Source organism: Phyllobates terribilis, unplaced genomic scaffold (assembly GCF_046119375.1).
Source record: "Phyllobates terribilis strain yellow unplaced genomic scaffold, ASM4611937v1 Scaffold_2__4_contigs__length_985480577, whole genome shotgun sequence".
Taxonomy (NCBI): domain Eukaryota; kingdom Metazoa; phylum Chordata; class Amphibia; order Anura; family Dendrobatidae; genus Phyllobates; species Phyllobates terribilis.
In genome coordinates this window covers 382090089-382098901 of record NW_027362762.1, presented here as the reverse complement: position 1 = coordinate 382098901, position 8813 = coordinate 382090089, and positions in this window count along the sequence as shown.

Genomic DNA, 8813 nt, shown 5'->3' with positions numbered 1-8813 from the left:
GCACGGAGCGGGTCCGGGCCACAGCTGCACCCCATCGACAACATAGGACCCGGCTCCGAGTCCCCCATCTCCCAGGGTAGGGCTTTCGAGCGTCACACATAAGTGTTCCAAAATCAGCCATTTCTGCCTTCCATTTTGTTGTAGTGTGTCGGTCAAGCTATTCACACTAGGCCTCGGTGAAGAATAATATTAGTAAACTACAGGCCTTCTATTTAAAAACGTGGTTCTCTGTCAGACGTATCACATATAACTGCGGTTCAAATCCAGCCATTTGTAGTGAACGTGGAAAATATTGTCCTCCATTTATAGATTGTAGCAGTGTGTCAGTGTACACCATTTTACAGCTTCATTTGCTTGTTCGCAGAATACAGACAGATTTTTTTAGTTTTATTCATATTACTGTATTGTGGAAGCAGAGGAACATTTTTCAATGATCAGGCACACGTGATCCATATGACTGCCGTAATAATACTGAAATTTTGTGGAGCGTGGCAAATATTCCACTCCTTTTAAAGTCAAGCACCTGTGTTTTGTTGAACCAATTGACACTTGATCGCTGACAAATACCATACTATTAGGAGACTGCCTAAAACCATGGCCATCAGACGTTATCCCATATGACTGCCATAATAATCCAGCAATTATTGTGAGCGTGTCAAATATTACACTCCATTTAAAATATTGCAGTTGTGGGTTCAAACCTATTCTCAGTTGGCTGCTGACAAATAGCATATCTGTGAACAATGTTGTCAGAGTATTGCGCCACTTTTGCGGACTGACAAAGAAAAGCATACAAAAAAGAAGCTAAAATAGAAAAAATGTTAAGAAACATTCTTTCCAGGGTAATAACTTGTATATAAGGCCAAAGAAATTTTAAAAAATAAAGTTATTGACTGTGGAAGACATTTATGCGACCAGAATTAACACTCATCTGTAGCTGGAGATGATACCACCTAGCAGCACCTGTCCCTATTGTACATGCATCTAACAGCGTTATTGATAGGGAATAGAATAGTTTTACATTTTTTTCGGGCAGCACTAGCTGCACGCAGTATAAGGCAATAATACCTGGCTGGATCGGTGTAAGAATCTGTCCACACTGCGATACCTCCCTTGTAAAAGAATTTCAGATAAGACAGTTAATATTCTAGAATATAGAATCTATTTGAATTGTCCTTCCCATTATTAAGGAGTGTGTCTCCTATACTGTTATTGCATATGCAACAATTGCAAGGGCTGTCAAAAATTAGGACGCATTTAAATACACATTTGAAGAGACGTAAAAAAAACTAAAATAAAATAAAAAATAAAAACACAGTAGGATCTTTCAATATTATAAAAGTAGACTCGCCAATGTAACCTCAATGTAATCACATTGTTCAGCTCCTGCACCTCCTCCTCCTCCAGTTCGGCCTCCATCTCCAAAATGACTATATCAGTCACAAGCTGGAAGCACTGCAGCACTGCCTTGGCCAAGCGGCAACAGTCTGTGCTGAAGATAATACATAGGTGACAAACCGTCCACCGCTGCAGAGTTGTTGAAAGCTGTAACACAGCAGCCTGATCTGTGGCTCTCACCACTGAACATACAGCCAGACATGGTCGTATGTGACAATGCGCAGAACCTGGTGGCGGAGAAATGACAGCCGGAGTAGATACGGTTTCCCTCTATGCCAGTCCTTTCACCGAGCTAAAGAATATGGCTGTGGTGAAATACAACTCTCACCAAGAAGCAGTGTCAGATTGAAAAACATTGGGTCCACCAGAGGATTTGATTCTGAGGGCTAACCTTTCTCACCCGCTCAAGAGCCCCATAGCAGCTGTAAAGTTAGCGCTATCATGAACTCTCCTGAGGTAGAAGCCAAGGCACACCAGAGGATTCTCTCATGGGCCCATCCAACCCTGTCGAGAAGCAGCCCTGGCTAAAAAAAAGTGTGTGGGAAGGTTCCTGGACACTCTATGGCTTCTTTTCTACTGAGGGGGAAACCCACGCAAACACAGGGAGAACATACAAAATTCTTACAGATGTTGTCCTTGGTGGGATTTGAACCCAAGACCCCAGCGCTGCAAGGCTTCAGTGCTAACTACTGCTGCCCTCTCTGTTCTGCCTCTGATATCTAACATGCTGGAGAAACTTGCACCTACTGCCACTCAGTATCTTCAGCTCCTTTTTGAGAAACTAATGTATTTGGGCAGAAGAAAAGGAAATTGTGGATGGCTTCGCTACTGGTACTGGGGGCTCTGCTAATACCATGGCGTCATGCCATAGTTCACTGGAAATATTCCAGGCTGGTTTGGGCCAAGCTGATTCCCATAGAAAAGTACCAGCAGCAAGCTAAGGAGATGGTGGCCTCTATCATCATCACAATCTCACCTCGGCACTGTGAACTCTCCTGAAGGAGAACCCTGCCGAGAAGCAACGCTAGCTAAGAAAAGTCTGTGGTTAGGTTACTGGACACTCTATGGCTGCTTTTTTACTGTGGACTGGCTCCAGCAATCTTATAGATTGCAATCTATGATCCCTTCAGTGGCTCCCCATTGGCCAGAGACTTCAGTTCAAAACCGTAACCATGAAATGCAAAGCCATCCACAACCTGTCTGCTTCATATATTTGTGACCTAGTCTCCCGGTAAATACCTGCACGCAACCTCCGATCCTCACAAGATCTTCTTCTCTACTCCCGTCTTCTCTCCTCTTCCCACAATCGCATACAAGATTTTTCCCGCGCATCCCTTCTACTCCTGAACTCTGTATCCCAACATATCAGACTCTCACCTACTGTTGAAATCTTTAAAAGGAAGCTGAAGACCCACCTCTTCCTACAACCTGCAGTAAACCTCGCTCCACCATACCGCTGCACGACCAGCTGTACCCTCACCTACTGTATCCTCACACATCCCTTATAGACTGCTGGTGCGCCCTCACGGGCAGGGTCCTCTCTGCTCTTGTACCAGTCAGTGACCTCTTTTCACATGTAAAGAGCAATGGAATAAATGGCGCTATAATAATAAATAATATTTATACTACTACTCTGGGTCAATAGATGGCACTTTCCTGGTGACTGCCCTTAAATTGATGTGTATTGTCAGCTTTTCGTCCCGTGTGAAGGTGTTGTGCATACGTTTGGTTTTGGCACCCATTGAATCCAATGACATTTGGCAATGTTCTGAGAATATTCGACAATTACATTGATGAATATTGCAAAAACAGTGATTGCAATCCGAAACGAATACTGAAATAGTCTCTCGCCTCAAAAACACCCTTAAAAAATTATGTGAGTGTTGCATCATGGTCTTCCTGGTGATATGGTGGTGGAGGATGAGGAGAAGCAGGAGGGCGACTTAAAATAGAACAATTCCTGAAGAGTATACCCATGTCTGGGTGTGAAGGGGTGCATGGAAATAGACCCCCAAAAAAATAACCACTGGGGATTTGAGTTTATGTTTGATGCTATCATCTGATGGTGTTAAGAAGTCTGGCCCAATTCAGCCCTTGTTCATTTTTATAGGAGTCAGCCTGTCGGCATTTTCAGTTGACAGGCAGATGCGCCTATCAGTTTTATCAGTTATAATGCACCCTGCGGCACTAAAAACCATCTCTGACAAAATGCTAGTGGCCAGGACCTCCAAAAGGTGTAGAAAGACAGTTCATGCCACATGTTTAGCTTGTGACTCGCCCCCTGGGCCGTGGGGCACTCGGATCCGGGCAATAGGGAAACGGTGGGAGTAGTAGTGGCAACCCGGTTCCGTGGCTCAGGGTGGTCAGGCCAGTGGTAGTCCGTTATGTGTTATTAATTATGTCCGCCACCCGTGGATTGCGGTTATTAGGAACCGCCGCTGCATGCAGACCGCTGGGGCTGATGAGGTGTGCAGCTAGGGTAGTGTGACTCCCCACGGGAAGAGTGCGGCCCCAGGGCAGTATAGTGGATGGTGGGAGTGATGGTAGTGAGAGTCCCAGTGATGATAGTGCTGGAGGAGCAAGGAGCACACAGACAACAGGTTGCAGTCCAGGGTCTTTACTAAACATGTAAACTTGACCCACAAACAGTCCCGGCTAGGAGGGGACCTGGATGTCTGAGAGCAACGGGGAAATTGGCCCTGGTCAGGGTGAGGGTGTAGGCCTACCGTGCTTTCTGCGCTCCTTCTGGCTATCTCCTCGTTATAGGGTAACAGCCCATGTTTCCGAGCTTTCCGTGTTTTCTCGCCTGTATGGCCTGCGACGTGGGTTCCTTTCTGCTCCCAGCCTTGTATGGCTTTACTGGTCCCTTCGGTTGTGGCAGGGCCTCCAGGCTTCTTAGGCCAAGGAATATACAGTCCCTTGCGGACTGGTTCTCTGCTGGGGGATGTGGAATCCTTCCAGCCTCAGACACCAAAGTCTGGTAAAGTTTAGTCTTTTCTCTGCCAAGACAGGCTCTCTTCGCCTCTTGTCTCTGGCTTGTGGCTCTCCTCCTGCCACACTTCCTCTTAGGTGCAACACAACTTTCTGTCCCTGCTCCACTCTGGGACACGTCTCAGAGCTGAGACAGGCAATCCAGTTCTCCCTAACCCTGCCCTCAGTACCAGCTTTTATAGGGGCAGCCTGCTCCCCCTACTGGCCTGAGACAGGAGGCATTGCATGCTAATGTTCCCCTGACCAGAGAACCTCCCCCTTGCTCTCAGACACAGCTTTATTACACTTGTGGCATCCAGATAGGGTGACACATTCCCCCCTAGTGAAATTTAGTACTCCGGGACTAAACAGTAAACAAAGACAATATGCATAACAATAAAACATTAATAGACAGACGACGCTCAAATTGAGTTCTTTAGGTCACAGTGTGGCCTGTGACCGGGTGTCCATATCACCAAAAACAACGGGAGCCTTAACCAGGTGGGGGTCTGTCCTACCCCAAGTCCTTCACAGTCTTAGTTCATTCCTGGGTTAGGCTCAGAATGCAGTCCATACAAGGTCCCGGTTATAAAAAGTCCATAACCTGTGAGTCCTTACGGTAGCTGCAAGAAACTGAAACACACTATTAATAAACATGCAGGTAACTTGGCAAACATTTCAACATTTGGCAACAGGGTTATTTACACTTTTAGTACACTCTATATTCTCCAGCGAGCGGGTATCTGCCCTTTTGTGCTCCTGGTTGACCTACGTAGCCCACTGTCTGGTGGTGGACCAACCTGGCTTTCCCCACTAGCGTTAGGGTTACAGCTACCAGCTGGGTGTACAGGTAGGGCAGGCAGCTGTCTGCGGGTCCTTTGGCTTACCGCAGGCATGGCAGGCTCACTGTCAGCAGAGGGTTGACTCTCCTGGGCTGCTGGAACAGGCTCTTCTGCCTCTGGAACCGCTTGCTCCTCTTCACCTTCCGGCTCTGGTGTTGGTTGTTGCTGGGCCGGTTGCAGGAAATGCAGGACGGGTACCACTATGGCATCATTTATGCGAGTCCAGGACTGAGGGAACTCTCTGAGAACGGTGCTGATCATTTCTTCCTTGTCCTCTGCGGGTTCAAGGTCACTCTGATCCTCTTCTGCACTGCAGAGTTGCTCGGGGCACCTTTTGAGGTGGTCTCTGGAGACGACACTAGTGGTTTCTCCTCCGTCCTTGGTGATCACTCACACCTTTGGGTTGTCGTGGTCAGACTGCAGTACGGTGTAGGGTTCCCTTTCCCACTGGTCGTCCAACTTATGTAGCCTTCTTTTTCGCTTTAGGACTTGCTCACCAGGTTCTAGGGGACCAGCAGGGGCGTGTTGATTGAAGAGTCTTTCTTGCTTCTCTCTCACCTGGGCCAGGCTCTTCTCCACACTCTCCTGTACCTTCTTGTACTGCAGTTGCCTTTCCGTATCCCAGTCCGCATCCAGGGAGGTGTCCTCAGGTATTAGGACTCCCATCTCCAGGTCTACGGGCAGCTTACCTGGTCTAGCTCGCATCAGGTAAGCCGGGGTGCAGTTTGTAGCGTTCACCGGGATATTGTTGTACATGTCTACCAGGTCCGGCAATTTTTCTGGCCACAGGCTGCGTTCCTCCAGGGGCAACGTCTTCAGGAGATCAATGACTATATTGTTCATCTTCTCACACATCCCGTTGGTTTGGGGGTGGTAAGGCGTTGTACGAATCTTCTTACAGCCATAGAGGTTGCAGAACTCCTGGAAGATTTCAGCTTCAAACGCTGGACCCTGGTCTGTCTGGACCTGTTCCGGATACCTGTGTGGACGGCAGAAGTATTGCTGGAAGGCTCGGGCCGCTGTTTGGGCTGTCAAGTCCTTTACCGGGACCACCACTAGAAAACGGGAATAGTGGTCCACGATTGTCAGGGCGTAGATGTATCCGGACCGGCTTGGAGCCAATTTGACGTGGTCCAGAGCTACCAGCTCAAGAGGCTGCGTGGTGACGATGGGCCTCAAGGGTGTCTTCTGGCTGGTGCGGTCCTTCCTCCTCAGGTGACAAGGGCCACAGTCTCTGCACCACTTTTCTACTGCTCCTCTCATGCCGACCCAAAAGAACCTTCCTCTTAGTAGGAACTCCAGTTTCTTCCAACCGAAGTGTCCCGCTCTGTCATGGCAAGCTCCCAGGACCATAGCTGCATCTCGCCTTGGGACCACGACTTGCCAGGTCAGCTCGTGCGTCCGGTGGTTGACAATCCTTCTGCACAACTTGCCTTCGTAGAGGAACAGCTTGCTCTTCTCCTTCCATAGCTGCTTGGCTTCCTCTGGGGCATCTGGATCTAGGCGGGCGTCTTCCTGGGTCAGCAGATCTTTCACCAGGCGGACTGCAGGGTCACTATCTTGGGTCTCGGCCCAGCTGTGGTGAGGTAGGGGATTCATCATCACAGTTGTTAGATCCTCCTCCTTCACACGGTGAGAGTGTTGAGCGACTCCAAACCGGTGAAACGCGGGGAGTTCTACCTCTTCCAGCTCTTCTGGGTCTTCGTCACCTTCAGGTAAGTGAGGCATTCTTGATAGGGCGTCCGCGTTGGCGTTGGTTTTGCCTGCCCGGTACTTGATCACGAAGTCATAGTTGGAGAGACGGGCCATCCACCGCTGTTCCAGGGCACCCAGTCTTGCATTGTCCAGGTGTGTCAACGGGTTGTTGTCCGTGTACACGGTGAACTTTGCGGAGGCCAGGTAATGCTTGAAGTGTTCTGTCACGGCCCACACCACCGCCAAGAATTCTAGCTTGAAGGAGCTGTAATTCTCCGGGTTCCTTTCGGTGGGCCTCAGCTTCCGGCTGGCGTATGCGATCACCCGTTCTCTGCCCTGTTGGTTTTGGGACAGTACGGCTCCCAGTCCCACATTACTGGCATCTGTGTGGAGAATGAAAGGCTGGCCATAATCAGGGTAGGCCAGGATCTCATCCCCAGTGAGGGCCAACTTTAGCTGGCGGAAGGACTCCTCTTCCGGTTTATCCCACTTGAAGGGTGGCTTTTGACTTCTGGACTTGGACTGTCCGATCAGGAGGTCCTGCATAGGAGCTGCCATCTTAGTGAACCCGGGGATGAACCTTTGGTAGTAGCCTACCAACCCGAGAAACTGTCTCACCTCTTTGATGTTCGAGGGGCTTGGCCAGCTCTTGATTGCCGTGACCTTGTCAGGGTCGGGGGCCACTCCTTCCTCGCTTACCACGTGCCCTAGGTACTGGACCTTTGGTTTCAGCAGGTGGCACTTCGATGGTTTCACCTTCAGGCCATAGCCTGCCAGGGCTTCGAACACCTCAGCCAGGTGCTTGAGATGGTCCTCGTAGGTCTTCGAATAGACGATCACGTCGTCCAGGTAAAGGAGGACCGTCTCGAAGTTTCGGTGCCCTAGACAGCATTCCATCAGCCGCTGGAAGGTCCCTGGTGCGTTGCAGAGCCCGAAAGGCATACAGTTGAATTCGCTCAGTCCCATCGGGGTGGTGAAGGCGGTCTTCTCCTTGTCAGCCTCTGCCACAGGAACCTGCCAGTACCCGCTAGTAAGGTCCAAAGTAGAAAAGAAGTTAGCAGATTTTAGTGCGGCTAAAGACTCTTCTATTCTAGGCAGCGGATATGCGTCTTTGTGGGTGATACGGTTGATTTGTCTATAGTCCACGCACATTCTCATGGTGCCGTCTTTCTTTTTGACCAGAACCAAGGGGGCTGCCCAGGGGCTACAGCTGTCTCTAATGACCCCAGCTTCTTTCATCTCCCTTAGCATACCCTTGGCGTTCTGATAATGTGCAGGGGGTACAGGTCTGTGCCTCTCTTTTATTGGTGGGTGGCCCCTGTGGGGATGTGGTGTTCTATCCCTTTTACTCTGCCGAAGTCTAGCGGGTGCTTACTAAAGACTCTCTCGTACTCCCGTACCACCCGGTAGACTCCTTGTTTTTGGTGCATGGGAGTGGAGTCAGCACCCACGTGGAGTTTCTGGCACCAGTCCTCCTTTTGTTTCTGGGAGCCATTACCCTCCGCCTGTGGAGATGGAGGCAAGGGTTCCACGGCCCTGATAGCTTGGTGTTCGACGACAAACAGTTTGGTGAGTGTAGCGTACCTGGGTAAGTGTACTTCCCTCTCCCCAATGTTGAGGATGCGGACGGGCACCCTCCCATGACCGACATCAACCACCCCCCGGGCTGTCAAAATGGTGGGCCTGCTGTCTGAGTACACGGGTTCTACCATGGCTTGGTAGTCTCTACCTCTCAACCCGATTGCAGTCCGACACCAGATCATCATTTCACTTTTGGGAGGCATGGAAATGGGGAATGGATCACTGAGTCTTACGCTACCGATCTCACCACCAGACAGTTCTACCTGCTGCCGTCTCATCAGGGCTTTTATCTCCTTGTTGAGGACTCTCTGTTGGCTGGAACTAGCA